Genomic DNA, 17,548 nt, shown 5'->3' with positions numbered 1-17,548 from the left:
CAGCCTGATCATGACCCTGTTTTGGTAAGCTGAGGAACAGGGCTTAGCTACGGATGCAAGGACTGACAGTCCATAAACGGGCAAGGGAACAAGGCCAAGAGATTTAATAGAGGATCCCACACACAATCTTGCCCAATTTTTTTAACTGCTGCCCTCTGGAAAAAGATACAAGACAAGGTCCCACTGTTCAGCAAGAATAGGAGCAGGGCAAGTTCCATTCTGATGGTCATCAGGCTGCTGAACAGTGGGCCATAGGACAGATGCAGGCTGCTGAACAGTGGGCCATAGGACAGATGCAGGATGCTGAACAGTGGGCCATAGGACAGATGAAGGATGCTGAACAGTGGGCCATAGGACAGATGCAGAACAGTGGGCCATAGGACAGATGCAGGATGCTGAACAGTGGGCCATAGGACAGATGCAGGATGCTGAACAGTGGGCCATAGGACAGATGCAGGATGCTGAACAGTGGGCCATAGGACAGATGCAGGATGCTGAACAGTGGGCCATAGGACAGATGCAGGATGCTGAACAGTGGGCCATAGGACAGATGCAGGATGCTGAACAGTGGGCCATAGGACAGATGCAGGATGCTGAACAGTGGGCCATAGGACAGATGAAGGATGCTGAACAGTGGGCCATAGGACAGATGCATGATGCTGAACAGTGGGCCATAGGACAGATGCAGGATGCTGAACAGTGGGCCATAGGACAGATGCAGGATGCTGAACAGTGGGCCATAGGACAGATGCAGTCCCAATACACTGTCGGACAGTAGACAGCAGAGACTTTGAATATGTGAAAATGTAAATGTGTGACTTGTGTACTTTCCATGTTTCCGTACTGCATGTGATATACTGTGTTGTGTTTGTGTATTTGTATGCTGATGTCACGAAATGAATTTCCATGTAAATGGACAATACAGTACATTGTATTGTATCGTTAAAACTCACAGAACCATTGTTCCACTGAACATTATTATGCTAAAACAATGTTGTTACCAGGGTGGTGTCCTTTTAACTACACATGTAGGCCTATAAGAGCAACTTCCTGTAAGGTGTTATGCAAGAGCTTAAAATGTTTCTGTAAGACACTACAAAACCCTTCTGCAAAACCCCAAAAAGCACCGCTGACATTATAATGGGACTGTCTTTATCTCTATTTCTATGCAATGATACTTGTGACTGTTTTTTTTTCAAAATAAATATTAATGATGACAATCTCTTTCAAATGTGTAAAATGGCAGCAGAGCTGCAGTGTGAATAGCTCCATCGGTGACACATTTCATGTTCGTCTCAACTGGGGGATTTCTCCGTCTACTAACGCTGCATGACTGGGTGATGATAGTACTTTCACAATTTCAAGTGTCCTAGCTTTTTTTTTTGGGTCGCTCCAAAATGTATTCTCTCTTTTTGTAAATATTAAATAAATGAAAACTGGAGGGGATAAATTAGCGCTTCGCTAATTAGGCTGGAAGCCAGCTTTAATGCCATACTTAACTGAAGAGCCCAGGATTAAACACACAGAGCCTTGGTCATAGAAGGAATAGCCATCCTCCGTAGATTACCGGTCCAGCTCCCTAGCGCTGATCACAAGGACCACATTTATCACTTTATAAACCGTGTTTCCATTCAAAGTCATATGGTATAAAACAATTATCACGACAGCTGTGATGGAAACAGCAGGTTTCGGGTACAAGTTGATAAATGCCTATAGATCATTTGTTTGTTCAACACGGTGGGATCTTTTTGTGTCGGTAAAATTAATTATGCGAGAAATGGCAGTAGAAACACCTTTATGTATAAATATTGATATTATAACCATCATATCAATTGTAAACTTGGAGTCATTCGATGATATGATGTGTAGTCCTCCCACAACAACTCGGGAAACCATGCAGTTTATTAGGCTACAAATGAAAAAAATTATGATGAACGTTGATGAGCTTGATGCTCCTTTCCAATAAATATTGAGGGTCTTATTCTAGTGACATGATGATCGATGTATGACCTGCTGACAAATAAAATATTGTCGCTCCTATTCGTCGTGTAGACTAGCCTACCCTCACTTTATGGGTTGTTGGCTAGCGAGCACGTGCCAACACCAGAGTAGACACATTTGCTATTCGGTGACAAAACTATCCGTAGCGCAGTAGCTGTGTGTGGGTCAAATCAATGGGGAAGCCAGGAAAAATGTATCACCTCATAGTCAGGGGGCTTGCCTAGGTTTATCACCTCATAGTCAGGGGGCTTGACTAGGTTTATCACCTCATAGTCAGGGGGCTTGACTAGGTTTATCACCTCATAGTCAGGGGGCTTGCCTAGGTTTATCACCTCATAGTCAGGGGGCTTGACTAGGTTTATCACCTCATAGTCAGGAGGCTTGACTAGGTTTATCACCTCATAGTCAGGGGGCTTGACTAGGATTATCACCTCATAGTCCGGGGCCTCGACTAGGATTTATCCCCTCATAGTCAGGGGCCTCGACTAGGATTTATCACCTCATAGTCAGGGGGCTTGACTAGGATTTATCACCTCATAGTCAGGGGCTTGACTAGGATTTATCACCTCATAGTCAGGGGGCTTGACTAGGATTTATCACCTCATAGTCAGGGGCTTGACTAGGATTTATCACCTCACAGTCAGGGGGCTTGACTAGGATTTATCACCTCATAGTCAGGGGGCTTGACTAGGATTTATCACCTCTTAGTCAGGGGCTTGACTAGGATTTATCACCTCATAGTCAGGGGGCTTGACTAGGATTTATCACCTCATAGTCAGGGGCTTGACTAGGATTTATCACCTCATAGGGGGCTTGACTAGGATGTATCACCTCATAGGGGGCTTGACTAGGATTTATCACCTCATAGACAGGGGGCTTGACTAGGATTTATCACCTCATAGTCAGGGGGCTTGACTAGGATTCATCACCTCATAATAAGAGGGCTTGACTAGGATTTATCACCTCATAGTCAGGGGGCTTGACTAGGATTCATCACCTCATAATAAGAGGGCTTGACTAGGATTTATCACCTCATAGTCAGGGGGCTTGACTAGGATTCATCACCTCATAGTCAGGGGGCTTGACTAGGATTTATCACCTCATAGTCAGGGGGCTTGACTAGGATTTATCACCTCATAGTCAGGGGGCTTGACTAGGATTTATCACCTCATAGTCAGGGGGCTTGACTAGGATTCATCACCTCATAGTCAGGGGGCTTGACTAGAAATGTGTCATTAATCTTATAGAACTCATTCTTTACATGCTGTTTTCTCTCCTCCTCCTCTTGCCTCCCAACTGGTGGACTTTAAGAGACTATGATGTCATGGCAGAGCAGCTTACATCAATATGCTTCCATTTCATATCTTATAACCAGGGGAAATAAATAAATAGCGGGCTGTAGATGAAATGCCTAAACTAACAATAATTGGGGCTTTTCAGAGGCAGATGGATCTTCGCTGTTTGAGGGTTTTTCTTTTTTTGTACATTTAATCGTGTGAAGGGGAGGAATATGCAGAGAGGGTTGTGAAATGTCAGAGTACGACTGCAATTATCTCTTTATTAAGTTTTAAATAGCGCCATTAATAATCATCAGTGGCATCAGAATTTCGAAACACCTCATTATGAATTTTGGGGGAAATTACTGTAGAACTGTGTCTCTATACAGCCTATGCTTTTATTAAGAATAGACCCGTCATTATATAATTCCCACAATATAGCTGACAACTTTAACTTAACACTCCAAACCAACTTTTTAACCTGAATTTGAGAACCTCGCCCCCATCCCTCCCGCTAATTGGGTAACTTTTTGGTTTTCTGACTGAGGCAAATGTTGTACATTAAAAGGACTCTATGCATTTTGAAAGATGAGACATTGAGGATTATAATAAATACCCCTTTGATGTCATACAAGCAAGCCAAACACCCGTCCAAATTTGCACTTCACATTTCCATATCATAAAACTCATATTTATGTGTCAGCTTTTACAATCACTATGTTTGATATACAGTTACAAGATGACATAGTGTCCTATTGTCACGGATCCTTATGGAATTGTGTCATTACGCACACCTGGTCCCCATTCCCACGGATTGTGTATCGTTTAAATGTGCCCTCTGTTCTCCATTTCGGCAGTCGATTATTGTTCCAATGTCCGTTGGTCATGTGAATACCTATGCTTTGTTGTTTTGGCTTTCGTACCGCTTGTATCGTGCACAGATGATTACGGGTCTCGCCCCAGTGTATTTATCCTCCTATGCTCTTTTGTTTGTGTTTCAACACTGTGTTTTGTATACGTGTTTGTTTGGTCTTCGTCCCCGTGCATTTACATGGCACGCCGTAATTTGGGTCAATAAAAAAAAAGTTATTATGCCTTCCTGCACCTGTCTCCCGATCCCTTTATACCAACGAGACAGAATAATCGACCATTAAGGGAGACAGCGGGAATGGCCTGTCCGACGACTCTGCGACTGGTCCATCCGGCGCCGCCGCAACTTCAGCAACTGGCCTGTCCGACGCCACTGCAACTGGTCCGTCCGTCGCAACTTCGGCAGCGGCAACTGGCCCATCCGACGACGACGTAACTTCAGCAGCTGCAACTGGCCCGTTCGACGGCGCCACAACCGGTCCGTCCAAAGCCGCTGCAACTGGTCCGTCCGACAATGATGCAACTTCGGCAGCTGCATCGGGTCCTGATCGACCCACACTGCGTTCTTGTGATCGTCCTCAGGGCCGGTGTCGTCTCGCTGGGGGGGGGGTACTGTCACGGATCCCTCCGGCGCTGTGTCATTACGCACACCTGGTCCCCATTCCGACTGATTGTAATTGTATAAATGTGCCCTTTGGTTTCCATTGTTCTGTCGATTATTGTTCCAATGTCCGTTGGTCGTGTGAGTACCTGTGCTGTGTTTTGTCTTTCGTGCCGCTTGTAGGGTGCAGATGATTACGGGTTTCGTCCCGGTGTATATATCCGAGGTGTTCCTCGCTCTTTTGTTTGGGTTTCAACCCTGTGTTTTGTATACGTGTTTGTTTAGTCTTTGTCCCTGTGCCTTTACATGGCACGCTGTAATTTGGGTCAATATAAAAAAAATATTACGCATTCCTGCGCCTGTCTCCCGATCCCTTTATAACAACGTGACAGATACCATGGGTTGTTCTGAACAGATTGAGCCTATGTTTGTCTGTTGTAAAGAAAATTTGCCGCGGCACACACACCTTAATGCACTCATGACTCATTTCTATGTGCAACATAATGATGATCTATTTCCATGAATTGCATTGTAAAAGCCTAACACTGTAATATCGTATTTTATAACTTAGCTAGTCATGTTGACAATAGACAGGGTAATGTTTGGATTCAGTCTTGTGTTGTCCTCACCTTTGGTCTAATAATTTCCCCATAATCTCGAAACTGTTCCCTTTCAATTGACCCTTCGCTAAACCCAGCCGCAATGGATAGCAACTGTCGTTGAGCAACCCCTCGGACAATCTCACGTTTAAATAGCCAGTGAGGACTATGGCAAAAACAGCATTTTCTTAAAAATATATGGTTAAATAGCTAAATAATTTAACAGTGCACCAGGAGTATTAGCTACTGTGATTTCAGAAATCTGTTGATTAAGCATTTTTTCGAATCTGAAATTATACTTTTGTTACATTGTTTGCTAGCTCAGCTGGTTAGATAGCTCTCGGTCTCATTGACCACCAAACGTTGCTAACGCTAGCGAGCCATTTAATATAACTTGTTTTCTCAAAATGCTAGCTAACTTAGCAATGTTATGAATACAACCCCCATCTGCTGTCGACATCTGGATTTGATTTGAGAGCACTAGTTAGCTCCAAACGTGGTTACAGCTTTGACTGCATGCTGACAGTGAATTCAGAGCCATTGAGGGGCTAGCTACACTACAAACATCATTTTACCAGGTTCCAGTGAAGCAATTGTAATGACAGTCCACCACAACATACCCAAATGTCTGCAAAGCACAATAATCACAGTGCTAACAGCCTGTTTCTGTCCAGTCTGTGGCACGTCTGTGATTTAAGAACCAGACACTGAATGACTGTGCTGTTCCTCAGAACAGTGCTCCAGAGCAAATGACGTCATCTCCCTTTCCCTGTTACTGTTCCTGCCCGCGAAAACTCAAAGTGGGTGAAAAGGTGACAAGTATGGGCATTGATCTTTCCAGTCAGCGGAGTGTACCCCCCTTTGGCCAGCTCACCGTCTGATTTAAGTTGAGATCCTCCAACAAAGCCAACCAGGCCCTCTGTGATGCGACTAGCTCGGGGGCCCGGCTGTTGATCCAGCACTTTGCTGAAACATGCCTGGCCAATGAACTCGATTAACCCTTAAAGTGAAAAGGTCTGGAGACAGACTGGCTGCTGCTGCAGCACCCATACTGTTATGGTGAGACGGGAGTTAACTGGGTTCAAGTATATTACCTGAGAGATTTCAATTACCTGGGTGATTCGGGCTGTGGGCTCCACGTTGTTTGCTGGTCCCCGTTTTCGTCAGGTACAAATCAGTGAATGATTCCTAATACACCTGGTCTTCCATAGAAACTGACCAATGGCTATCTTTATGGTGGCATAGATGAAGTCATAGAAATCAGTCTTGCGGCTATTATCATTAGATACCTTTCCGATATTTCTGGTGAACTAAAGCCTGAAATATTTCAGATGGACATTGTACAGTGCCATTGAACTAAATTGAAGTCTCCAAATCAGAGCTGCACAGTATTGTACATCAATAGTTTCACTGAGGTAGGCTTTTAAAGTGAGCTGTAGATCCTTCCGGGGCTTTCTGAGAAGTTGCAGTGGAGTCAACCGACATCCTCTTCCAGGTTTCCAAAGTTAGCCCAGGTCTTTGTCTTATTATGTCTTCAACAACAGCCATCACAATGGCTTCTATGCATATTAAAACACAATTAAAACTGAGTGCTATTGTTGCAACCGTTCATCGCTAGCCTAAGCATACAAGCAAGGCAAAGCACTTTGCTGAAATACATGTACTAGCTGGTCTCCGGTGGCCCTGACATGTAGAACAGAGTGGTAATAAAGATTACACGGTTACGACAGAGGAATTTATTAAAAACACGCTTGCACTTACGCCAGGGCTAAATACAAGGGGCTGCCTTAACAGATGGCCCCCAGGCCTTAATGGCTTCACTTTGGGTAGAGTGTGACGTGGGGCGGAAGCGGGAGAGAGAGAGAGATGGAAAGAGAAGGAGAGAGAAATAGAAAAGAGGGAGAGATAGAGAGAGCTATTTTCATTACCAATATAACAGAGTAATGCTGATCTGGAGGCTTAAAGCCTAGGGAAATCTCTCTCTCTCTCATATCTCTCTTTTTCTTTCTCTCTCTCTCTTTCACTCTGCTCTGTTTCTTTCTCTCTCTCTCTCGTATCTCTCTCTCTCTCGTATCTCTCTCGTATCTCCCTCTCTCTCATGTGTATCTCTCTCTCTCTCATGTGTATCTCTCTCTCTCCTCTGTCATCTCTCCTCTCAATCCCCCGCAAACTCTGCTACCTCTGCTGCAAGAGACTGCTCAGCTGTCACAGATATAAGTCCACATTATCCAGTAGCATACACGGGTGCCCAGACCTACAGCCAGTAATGAGTCCTGTGCCAGGGATTATCTTCCTAGCTACCCTTCTCTCTTCCCTGCCCTAGTTCCCTTCCCTGTAATCACAATCTCTGCAGGAAGAGGAGGAAGAGGAGGAGGACGGATTTGTGAAATGGAGGATACATGACATGCACATATAGAGAGATGTTGTATGAGTCATCACTAACAGGCATCTCCTAAACACAGGCACGCACACCCGCAGGCAGGCAAGCAGACACACAGGCACGCATGCAACAAACAGACAGCCCTGGTGCCTCTTCTAGGGATGAGGGAACAACACACAGCCTAGAGCTGGCTGCTGAAGTCAATACCCTATGGGACACGCCGAAGACGTTACCCCACGGGACACGCCGAAGACGTTACCCCACGGGACACGCCGAAGACGTGACCCCACGGGACACGCCGAAGACGTTACCCCACGGGACACGCCGAAGACGTTACCCCACGGGACACACCGTAGACGTTACCCTCCGGAACACCCCGAAGACGTTACCCCACGGGACACGCTGAAGACGTTACCTTACAGGACAGACTGAAGACGTTACCCTACAGGACAGACTGAAGACGTTAACCTAAGGGACCGGCTGAAGACGTTACCCTACGGGACAGGCTGAAGACGTTACCCTACGGGACAGGCTGAAGACGTTACCCTACGGAACACGCCGAAGACGTTACCCTCCGGAACACCCCGAAGACGTTACCCCACGGGACACGCTGAAGACGTTACCCTACAGGACAGACTGAAGACGTTAACCTAAGGGACCGGCTGAAGACGTTACCCTACGGGACAGGCTGAAGACGTTACCCTACGGGACAGGCTGAAGACGTTACCCTACGGGACAGGCTGAAGACGTTACCCTACGGGACAGGCTGAAGACGTTACCCTACGGGTCAGGCTGAAGACGTTACCCTACGGGACAGGCTGAAGACGTTACCCTACGGGTCAGACTGAAGACGTTACCCTACGGGACAGGCTGAAGACGTTACCCTACGGGTCAGACTGAAGACGTTGCCCTACAGGACAGGCTGAAGATGTTACCCTATAGGACAGACTGAAGATGTTACCCTACAGGACAGACTGAAAAAAAATGATGTGATCGTTGCCTCCAGACCAGAGGCCAAGGGGGACACAAACATTTGGTTTATAGATATCTGTCATGCACAGTTTATATCACTACAGTAACACCATATTACGTTTTACAATTGAATCCTTCATAATTTCAGCTAAATGTAATTGGTGTTCTGAACAGCTGTACAGGTATGAAATAATTAATTTAATAATAGTAATTAATTTAATAATTGAGACTTTCTTTGCCGCCAAGTAAAGAAATGATTAGCTGTGGATTTTGGCACTCAGTCAATTTTAACGTTGTCACTCCCTGACCATAGAGAGCCTTTTTATTCTCTATTTGGTTAGGTCGGAGTGTGACTAGGGGGGTGTTCTAGTCATTGTATGTCTATGTTGGCGAGTTGTATGGTTCCCAATTAGAGGTAGCTGGTAATCGTTGCCTCTAATTGGGGATCATATTTAGCTAGCCTTTTTCCCACCTGTGTTTTGTGGGATATTGTTTTGAGTTAGTGCATGTGGCACCTCTGATGTCACGGTTCGTTGTTTGTTTCTTGTTGTTTGGATGTTTTGCATAAATAAAGATGTGGAACTTTAATCACGCTGCGCCTTGGTCCGTCTCTCCACACAGCCGTGACAGAATATCCCACCAAACCAGGACCAAGCAGCGTGCCCAGGAGGAGAAGGTATCCTGGGCTTGGGAGGAAATCTTGGGAGGACACGAAAGCCTTCAGACGCAAGAAGATAAGGGAGGTCAGCGACGACGCCGGGGTTCGCGGCCACAACGAAAGCCCAAAAACAGCCCCCAAATCTTTTGGGGGGGGGCACAAGGGGTGGTCGGCGGAGCCGAGGAGTGAACCAGAGCCAGTCTGGGAGAAGAGGGAGAAACTGGAGGAGAGAGAAATTAGAGAGTTGTTGTGTTGGTGTATGATGCACGACATTCGCCCTAAGGAGCGTGTTATCAGTTTGATGCCACCTGAGTGAGCTCTCCGTACTCGTCCTGAGGAGCGTGCTATCAGTCTGGTAAAATCTGTGCCGGCTCCACGCACCAGGTCTCCAGTACGCCTCCCCAGCCCTGTACCAGCTCCTCGCACTTGCCCTGAAGTGTGTGTCACCAGTCCGGTACCACCTGTGCCGGCTCTATGCACTAGGACTCAAGTGCGCCTCCCCAGTCCGGTACATCCTGTGCCTGCTCCTCGCACTCGCCCTGAAGTGTGTGTCACCAGTCTGGTACCACCTGTTCCGGCTCCATGAACTAGGCCTCCAGTGCGCCTCACCAGTCCGGTACGTCCTGTGCCTGCTCCCCGCACTCACCCTGAGCTGCGTGTCACCAGTCCGGTGCCTCCTGTTGTTTGGAAGTTTCGCGTAAATAAAGATGTGGAACTTTAATCACCCTGCGCCTTGGTCCGTCTCTCCACACAGCCGTGACAAATGTTCTCTTAGAGTTTATATTTTTGGAGTGCCGGGACTCATTTGAACACATCATTGAAAAAATAAAAAATGTAAAAATAAATAAAATTGCAACAAACCCAGACTGGCATGAAATAAATATTTATATACACTGCTCAAAAAAATAAAGGGAACACTAAAATAACACATCCTAGATCTGAATGAATGAAATATTCTTATTAAATACTTTTTTCTTTACATAGTTGAATGTGCTGACAACAAAATCACACAAAAATGATCAATGGAAATCAAATTTATCAACCCACGGAGGTCTGGATTTGGAGTCACACTCAAAATTAAAGTGGAAAACCACACTACAGGCTGATCCAACTTTGATGTAATGTCCTTAAAACAAGTCAAAATGAGGCTCATTAGTGTGTGTGGCCTCCACGTGCCTATATGACCTCCCTACAACGCCTGGGCATGCTCCTGATGAGGTGGCGGATGGTCTCCTGAGGGATCTCCTCCCAGACCTGGACTAAAGCATCCGCCAACTCCTGGACAGTCTGTGGTGCAACGTGGCGTTGGTGGATGGAGCGAGACATGATGTCCCAGATGTGCTCAATTGGATTCAGGTCTGGGGAACGGGCGGGCCAGTCCATAGCATCAATGCCTTCCTCTTGCAGGAACTGCTGACACACTCCAGCTACATGAGGTCTAGCATTGTCTTGCATTAGGAGGAACCCAGGGCCAACCGCACCAGCATATGGTCTCACAAGGGGTCTGAGGATCTCATCTCGGTACCTAATGGCAGTCAGGCTACCTCTGGCGAGCACTTGGAGGGCTGTGCGGCCCCCCAAAGAAATGTCACCCCACACCATGACTGACCCACCACCAAACCGGTCATGCTGGAGGATGTTGCAGGCAGCAGAACGTTCTCCACGGCGTCTCCAGACTCTGTCACGTCTGTCACATGTGCGTGTGAACCTGCTTTCATCTGTGAAGAGCACAGGGCGCCAGTGGCGAATTTGCCAATCTTGGTGTTCTCTGGCAAATGTCAAACGTCCTGCACGGTGTTGGGCTGTAACCACAACCCCCACCTGTGGACGTCGGGCCCTCATACCACCCTCATGGTGTCTGTTTCTGACCGTTTGAGCAGACACATGCACATTTGTGGCCTGCTGGAGGTCATTTTGCAGGGCTCTGGCAGTGCTCCTCCTTGCACAAAGGCGGAGGTAGCGGTCCTGCTGCTGGGTTGTTGCCCTCCTACGGCCTCCTCCACGTCTCCTGATGTACTGGCCTGTCTCCTGGTAGCGCCTCCATGCTCTGGACACTACACTGACAGACACAGCAAACCTTCTTGCCACAGCTCGCATTGATGTGCCATCCTGGATGAGCTGCACTACCTGAGCCACTTGTGTGGGTTGTAGACTCCGTCTCATGCTACCACTAGAGTGAAAGCCCCCGCCAGCATTCAAAAGTGACCAAAACATCAGCCAGGAAGCATAGGAACTGAGAAGTGGTCTGTGGTCACCACCTGCAGAACCACTCCTTTATTGGGGTTGTCTTGCTAATTGCCTATAATTTCCACCTGTTGTCTATTCCATTTGCACAACAGCATGTGAAATTTATTGTCAATCAGTGTTGCTTCCTAAGTGGACAGTTTGATTTCACAAAAGTGTGATTGACTTGGAGTTACATTGTGTTGTTTAAGTGTTCCCTTTATTTTTTTGAGCAGTGTATTTTTAATTCCATTCCTTTACTTCAGATTTGTGTGTATTGTTGTGAAATTGTTAGATATTACTGCACTGTTGGAGTTAGAAACACAAGCATTTCACTACACCCGCAAAAACAGCTGCTAAACATGTGTATGTGACAAATAAAATTTGATTTGAATTCATCTCCAATGGCACCCTATTCGCCATATAGTGCACTACTTCTACCAGAGCCACACAAAGCCCCGGTGCTATTGGTGCTATTTAACAAAACAAATAAACAGATTAAAAAGACTAAATTGTTTGATAAAGAATATTAATTTTCCACATAGGACTGCTGGTCGCTACAAAGCCCTCCTCAATCCTTGAATATGAATGTCCTCATTTATCATGTCCATGACATGGCAAGAACAGGATTCTCTCTGACAATGTTTATGTGTTTCAAAGAGGTTTTATTGGAGAGCAGAAAGAGGTATCATTAGAGCAGAACTATATTTTATTGTAGAGCAGAAAGAGGTTATATTAGAGAGCATGAAAGAGGTTTTACTAGAGAGCAGAAAGAGGGTTTTATTAGAGAGCAGAAAGAGCGTTTTATTAGAGAGCAGAAAGATATTTTATTAGAGAGCATGAAAGAGGTTTTATTAGAGAACAGAAAAAAGGTTTTATTAGAGAGCAGAAAGAGGTTTCATTAGAGCGCAGAAAGATATTTTATTAGAGAGCATGAAAGAGGTTTTATTAGAGAAAAGAAAGAGGTTTTATTAGAGAGCAGAAAGAGATTGTATTAGGGAGCAGAAAGAGGTTTTATTGGAGAGCAGAAAGAGTGTTTAATTAGAGAAAAGAAAGAGGTTTTATTAGAGAGCAGAAAGAGGTTGTATTAGAGAGCATGAAAGAGGTTTTATTAGAGAGCAGAAAGAGGTTTTATTAGAGAGCAGAAAGAGGTTTCATTAGAGCGAAGAAATATATTTTATTAGAGAGCATGAAAGAGGTTTTATTAGAGAAAAGAAAGAGGTTTTATTAGAGAGCAGAAAGAGGTTGTATTAGGGAGCAGAAAGAGGTTTTATTGGAGAGCAGAAAGAGTGTTTAATTAGAGAGCAGAAAGAGGTTTCCTTAGAGAGCAGAAAGAGGTTTCCTTAGAGAGCAGAAAGAGGTTTTTATTAGAGAGCAGAAAGAGGGTTTTATTAGAGAGCAGAAAGAGGTTTTATTAAAGAGCAGAAAGAGGTTTTATTAAAGAGCAGAAAGAGGTTTTATTAAAGAGCAGAAAGAGGTTGTATTAGGGAGCAGAAAGAGGTTTTATTAGAGAGCAGAAAGAGGGTTTTATTAGAGAGCAGAAAGAGGGTTTTATTAGAGAGCAGAAAGAGGGTTTTATTAGAGAGCAGAAAGAGGTTTAATTAGAGAGCAGAAAGAGGATTTAGAGAGCAGAAAGAGGTTTTATTAGAGAGCAGAAAGAGGGTTTTATTAGAGAGCAGAAAGAGGGTTTTATTAGAGAGCAGAAAGAGGTTTAATTAGAGAGCAGAAAGAGGATTTAGAGAGCAGAAAGAGGTTTTATTAGAGCAGAAAGAAGTTTCATTAGAGAGAAGAAAAATAGGTCTACAAATGCAAGTAAATGTTGGTGCTTGCTGTAGAACATGGTACATCCTCGTGCTGTACGCACGACCCTACAGAATGTACAGACCCCACGGCTAGCAGGCACACTTCTGTGGAACATCACATTCAGTGGCGTGCTGTATTTATAGTGAATTAACCTTAGCCCTCGTGCTCAAGGACATGGCTGCATGGGAGTTACATAATGAGTGGAGAGCTGTTAAACTGGCTAGCAACAACAAACAACATCTGTGAGTCACACACACACAGAGCAGCAGGAGCAGCTGTAATGATGTTCACAATCACCCTTGACTGTGAAACTCAAACTATGAGTGGACCCATTGTGGATCTGGTAGACTAGAGTATCACCCATAGAGATGTAACTACATATACACTGTAAGTGTTACATTCAATTCAGTCGTATTGTGGCTCTGGTAGAGGGGGTATTGTCTGTGTCGTGATTTACAGAACAAACATATTGAATAGCACTAAACTACCTGTATAGAGACAGTAGAGATATCCAGCTAGCCACATTAGGTCACACTTAGGCCCAGTTCTTCTGTAGTTCTGACTGTACCTGGCTATCTAGAACCTAAAAAGGGTTCTTCGGCTGTCCCCATAGGAGAATCCTTTTAATAACTATTTTTGGATCCAGGTAGAACCCTTTTGGGTTCCATGTCGAAACCTCTGTAAAAAGGGTTCTACCTGGAACCAAAAAGGATTCTCCTGTGGGGACAGCCAAAGACCCCTTTTGGAACCCTTTTTTCTAAGAGTGTAGGTTCTACTATAGGTCTGTCAGTATGAGGCTCTGTGCCCACTTCTCCTTCCTCCTCATCCCTCCTTTCCCCTAGCCTCCTTCTTGCAGTGGTGGAAAATATACCCAATTGTCATAGTTGAATAAAAGTAAGGATACCTCTTTTTTGGTTACTACATGATTCCATGTGTTATTTCATAGTTTTGATGTCTTCACTAGAAAATCTTTTTACTAGAAAATAGTAAAAATAAAGACCCTCACACTCTGTCTGCCGAATTCTTTCTCTTTGCTCTTGTTTTCCTTAATAGGATGTCGGTGGGCGGAGCCGGGAGGGTCGTCAGCGACATGGGACACACCTGGGCTTGGGTGTGTCCCAGGATAAATACACCTCTTCCCCAGTCATTGAGGAGACTCTCCAAGCAGACACACTGATAGATTTTGGTTGTGGCATTTTTTTTGTGTGGATGTTTTGTTTATATGCGTTGGCACCTATCAACACCCCTCATTATCACATTTATGCATTCAACCACTCCCTTACACTACTGATTACTGACTACACACACCATTGTTAATTGTATTTAGTTTACTTTAGTTAATAAATATATTTTGTTATTCCTTATCTCCACGTTGTCTCCCTTTTTGTTACAAACTTCGAGCCGGTTTGTGACAAAATAAAAACCCTTGAATGAGTAAGTCTGTAAACATTTGACTGGTACTGTATATCAGGTCACAGATCACACATTTTTCACAGGCCTGTGAAAGAAGCGGTAATCCGAGCGACAACCCACTCGTCACGCCCTGATCTGTTTCACCTGTTATGTGATTGTCTCCACCCCCTCCAGGTGTCGCTTATTTTCCCCAGTGTATTTATCCCTGTGTTTCCTGTCTCTCTGTGCCAGTTCTTCTTGTTTGTTTAGTCAAGTCAACCAGCGTGTTTTTCCTGTAATCATTTTGCTATTGTCCTTTTTCTAGTCCTCCTAGTTTTGACCCTTGCCTGTTTCTGTAGCCGCCTGCCTGACCATTCTGCCTGCCTGCCACTCTGTACCTCCTGGACTCTGATCTGGTTTTGACCTTTTTGCCTGTCCACGACCATTCTCTTGCCTACCCCTTTGGATTATTAAACATTGTAAGACTCCAACCGTCTGCCTCCTGTGTCTGCATCTGGGTCTCACCTTGTGCCTTGATACAACTCTGCATTTCAATAACCCAGCCCAAGGCATCTTCCCTCTCCAATATTAAAATTAACGCAAACACTATTAATTAGATGGATGTTTCTCATAGTCTGTGTCCCAAATGGCACCATATTCCCCCATAGTCCCAAATGGCTCCCTATGTAGGGCACTATAAAGGGAATAGGGTGCCAGTCCTGGTCAAAAGTAGTGCACTATATAGGGAATAGGGAGCCATTTGGGTTGCATGTAAAGGGTCCATCATTATTGACACCTGTGGGGAAAAAATGAGCAAAAAAGACTATGAAATATATAATAAAAATACTGTATGCTCAAAACATCTGAAAGTTACATAGAGAATCTTTCTAGATCCTTGATATCCTTCGGCTACGCTTATGGACTGCCCTCTTCAATTCAAACCACAGAGTTGTAATGGGGTTCAAGTCTGGAGATTGGCCATTGCAAAATGTTGATTTTTGTTTGTCAATAAACCATTTCTTTGTGGATTGTGCTTGGGGTTATTGTCTTGCTGGAAAAGATCCACTTATGACCAAGTATCAGCCTCCTTGCGGAGGCAACCAGTTTTTTTGGCTAAAGTTGAGCCATTCTTCTTCTTTTTTTACATTCAGCATCACTACGTCAAGGGAAAAATAGTATTCTATCTAACAAAGATATCCACGTATATTTTGTATCCCTGGGAAAAATCTGAATTCATGTAAACATAACAGTTTGGAAAACATAACTTGTTCAAAAAAAAAGTGGTCTCTTGGGACAAATTACCCTGGGTATTTCTTTGTTGCTGAAAAAACAGAAGCACATGCAGAAAATAACCTCAAACAAACTGTAGAATATGGTGGTGCATCTTTTTATGCTATGGGGCTGTTTTGCTTCCACTGGTACTGGGGCCAACGGCATCATGGACTTTATCAAGTAGCAGGACATTTTAGCCAAAAACCTGGTTGCCTTTGCCAGGAGGCTGACACAAAGTGGATCTTCCAGCAAGACGATAACAGCAAGCACACATTCAAATCCACAAAGAAAAGGTTAATTGACCACAAAATACGGTAGGGTGCTGGAGGACTGAAAACAGGGTTGTTATCCTCCCAACAGTAGGGTGCTGGAGGACTGAAAACAGGGTTGTTACCCTCCCAACGGTAGGGTGCTGGAGGACTGAAAACAGGGTTGTTATCCTCCCAACAGTAGGGTGCTGGAGGACTGAAAACAGGGTTGTTACCCTCCCAACGGTAGGGTGCTGGAGGACTGAAAACAGGGTTGTTACCCTCCCAACGGTAGGGTGCTGGAGGACTGAAAACAGGGTTGTTACCCTCCCAACGGTAGGGTGCTGGAGGACTGAAAACAGGGTTGCCAATTATTTTGACCTCTATCTTTTTTGAGGTTTTTAAAAATGATTTGTTAAACAAAATCTCTTTCTCTGAGCAATTGTATTAGTATAAATTCTAAGTTTAAAAAAAAATGATACAATATAGTTCAGTATTTCTATATATTTGTATTACTCATCTTTATCAAGGGTGCCAATAATTATGGACACCGCTGTCTGTTCAACAAGGTCAATAAACGTAATGGATTATGCGGTTACAAAACGCCTCTCGTTTCTCTAAAGTGTAGGCCGCTAATGGTCATCAACACTGACACACAACCCTTTTCCAAAACATTTTTACCGACTTAAAGTTGTGTTGAACCAAGAGGGAATTGATTAGGTTACATTGACCTTTTCTCACTTGGGGAAATGTAATTCAGACGCTTTAATGATTAGCCGATGCGACGTGTTGGATCTTATGATTTTCCTTCATCTACAGTCGCATGTTACTATACAGTATGTCAAGAACATTAAATACCATAGCAACATAGGTGACCCCCACACATCTAACTTAAACCCCTTAAAACGTATGTGCACTCCAGTGTATAGTCGACTCCTGATGAGTGACGATCGGATTGCAAGTCACAATTTAAATATATCATTTTGATTATTGCACAGTTTACCCACCTTTCCTGACCCCCTCCTCCTTACAGAGACGTATCCAGGTCACGACACCAATGTAACCAACCGTAATTTGAAGCCATTGTATTTATCAGGAGTGGATGGTCATCCAAAGACACAGTACATCCATCCATTACTCACACTGCATGATGAGCTCCATCTGGCTCACAGAGACCTGGGTCACGGCACCAACGTAAACCAACTGTGGTTCAAACCAATTGCATTTCTCAGAAGTGTACTGTAAAAACAAT

General features: G+C 44.5%; 1 protein-coding gene across 1 annotated transcript in view; it reads right to left on the bottom strand.

Moving 5' to 3' along the window:
* LOC139553914 (MAM domain-containing glycosylphosphatidylinositol anchor protein 2-like) overlaps positions 1-17,548 on the bottom strand; it is a 196,083-nt gene that overhangs the window by 69,926 nt on the left and 108,609 nt on the right. The window lies entirely within an intron of this gene.

The sequence above is a fragment of the Salvelinus alpinus genome, chromosome 25 (assembly GCF_045679555.1).
Source record: "Salvelinus alpinus chromosome 25, SLU_Salpinus.1, whole genome shotgun sequence".
In the NCBI taxonomy this organism is placed as follows: domain Eukaryota; kingdom Metazoa; phylum Chordata; class Actinopteri; order Salmoniformes; family Salmonidae; genus Salvelinus; species Salvelinus alpinus.
Note: the sequence above shows the minus strand (reverse complement) of the source record. Positions and strands in the feature narration are given on the sequence as shown.